This window comes from Pezoporus occidentalis, unplaced genomic scaffold (genome assembly GCF_034315485.1).
Source record: "Pezoporus occidentalis ecotype Australia unplaced genomic scaffold, CSIRO_AGI_Poc_V1 ctg1307, whole genome shotgun sequence".
In the NCBI taxonomy this organism is placed as follows: domain Eukaryota; kingdom Metazoa; phylum Chordata; class Aves; order Psittaciformes; family Psittacidae; genus Pezoporus; species Pezoporus occidentalis.
In genome coordinates this window covers 1-2,466 of record NW_026913112.1, presented here as the reverse complement: position 1 = coordinate 2,466, position 2,466 = coordinate 1, and the positions used below count along the sequence as shown (strand labels likewise).

At 49.3% G+C, this 2,466-nt stretch overlaps 1 pseudogene; it reads right to left on the bottom strand.

Annotated features, from left to right (window-relative positions):
* Positions 1-599: 599 nt before the first annotated feature.
* Positions 600-1,611, bottom strand: LOC134158669 (olfactory receptor 5G3-like; annotated as a pseudogene).
* Between the last annotated feature and the right edge of the window lie 855 nt (positions 1,612-2,466).

The window sequence follows — 2,466 nt, the reverse complement described above, 5'->3', positions numbered from 1 at the left end:
AAGCAAAGGTGTGGAGCAGTGGACAGTGGTTTTCTTGATAGGGTCTGCCTTTTGATGAGTATTCATCACTACTACATCTTAAAGTTCTTTCAAAGTGCCTTCATTCATTCCAGAGGTCACACAAGTACCATATTTAACTTAAGGTCTTTGCTGTCTGAAATGCAATGAGGTGAATGGTGCTGGAAATCTTTTAAAGAGACTTGAGAATCAAAGCCTAAAATAACTTCCTGCACATTATGCCAGTTATTTCCTGTCCTTTCTATTTATCTTGTGTTTGTATCCTTTTCTTATGGCCCTTACTGACTGTCTAGAAATGGAGTTCCATTTACTGCAACAGTAGAATTCACTCTCTCTTTATTCTGATTTGCCAAGTGAAAGTCATGCAAAACAAAACACAGCTCATACCTTGAGCACAGGGAATTATAAAAGATTTTGTAATGTTCTTATTTGCATATGCAGGAGGTGATATAAAAGCAGCCAGTGCATCATGGAAGTTAAGAATCCCCCAGCAAATGTTGCCTATCTGAGATACTTGATAAACAGCTGAGCATCTCCCCACATCTCCATTCTACCTGGCCCTAAACTTACAACATTCAATATCACTTTATTTTCAAGAGTCTCCTCAAAGCCTCCTTCACCTCCTTATTCCTCAGGCTGTAGATCAAGGGGTTCAACATGGGAGGCACCACGGTGTAGAGCACCACAGCCCATTTGTCTCCTACTCTTGAGCTGTTTGAGGTGGGGTTTAAGTAAGTGAAGAAGGATGCCCCACAGAAGATGCTGACAGTGGTGAGGTGGGATGTGCAGGTGGAGAAGGCTTTGCGCTTGCCCTCGGCTGAATTGATGCTCAGGATGGTGGTGATGATGGCCACGTAGGAGAGCAGGATAACCAGGATGCTGGACACACCAAAGAGAGATGCTGCAGTGGTCAGGATGATGTGGCTGAGGGTGGTGTCAGGGATGGAGAGCGAGATGAGAGGGGAAATGTCACAGAAGAAGAGGTCGATGGCACTGGAGCTGCAGAAGGACAGGGTGGACATGCTGATGGTCTGTCCCATGCCATTGGTCAGCCCCACGAGGTACGAGCCAGTCACCAGCTGGAAACAGCACTGTGGGGACACGACAAGGGGGTACAGCAGGGGATGGCAAATGGCCACATAACGGTTGTAGGCCATTGCAGCCAGCAGGAAGTACTCAGTCATCCCAAAGAGATCAAAGAGAAAGACCTGAGCCACACACCCGCATAAGCAATGCTCTTCTTCTCTGACATCAAGTCAACCAACATCTTGGGGGTGATGACAGTGGAAGAACAGAGGTCTACAAAGGCCAGATTGCCCAGGAAATAATACATGGGGGAGTGGAGGTGGGGGCTGGCCCTGATTAAGATGATGATGCCCAGGTTGCCCACAATGGTGACAAGGTAGGTGAGCAGGAAGAGCAGGAACAAGCAGGCCTGAGTCACCGGGTCCTCTGTGAAGCCCACCAGGTTGAACTCGGTCACTTGGGTGCAATTGCTTTGTGCCATGGGCTGGATGGTGCTTTGTGTGTGAGCTCCTGGCTGGAGGTTTCTTCTCCAAGAGGCAGGGATGTCCCAGGTGGAAAAGCCTCTGTGTGGTGGGAGCTGTTCAGAGACAGTCCCCTGGAAAGGGAGAGTCAGGCACAGCAAAATGAGGAACAGGTTGGTGAAAGTCCTGTGCCAGCGCAGGTAGAGCAAAGGGGTGCTCAAGCAGTTAAACACCATGGCACAACATGGTGCCTGCTCCTCTGGCTCACTTCTGGATGTTGAGCAATGACCACTTTGGAAATCAGTAGGGAGGTTCCACTCACCCGAGTAGCTTTACCTTAGTTCCGCACCTCATCACCTGCTTTAGTGCTCAGCCTGTGGCTTGGAGACCATCCGGCTCAACCTGGAACATAGAGAAACGTGGTGCTTTCACAGTGCAGAGTTGATCCTTCATCCTCTCATGGGCATTTCCCAGCCAACCCTATGATCCTATGCAACCTTACACAGTGGTTAGTATCGGTTTCCCCTCCCTCCTGACACACTTTGTCAGATCTAAAAACTTTCATGGCTCTTTAACCTTTCCCTTGAGTCTCCAACAGAAATGGGCACTCCCCAGAGCTCAGCAATCCCTACTTGCACACATGTTTTGGGGGAAAAAAGTAATCTTTTGGAGCTGCCTCATCTCAGCAATGGGGAGCACCCTGAATGTCCTGTACAGGAAAGCTTCTGGCGCTCATCCAGGAAATCTTTTTTGCTCAGAGGTGAGGAAGCCTCCTGAGGGTGCTTTCCATGAGGGTGACCTCCAAACCTGTCTTCTCAGCAGCAGTGTGGGGATCACACAGCACAAGCAGCTCCCTGGGAAGCCCAGAGCATCATCAAGAAACCCCGGACCCTGCAGTAGGGCAGGACATGAAGACAGGAGCTGCTGCTTGTTGGCAAGACAGAACCACAGGAAAATGATG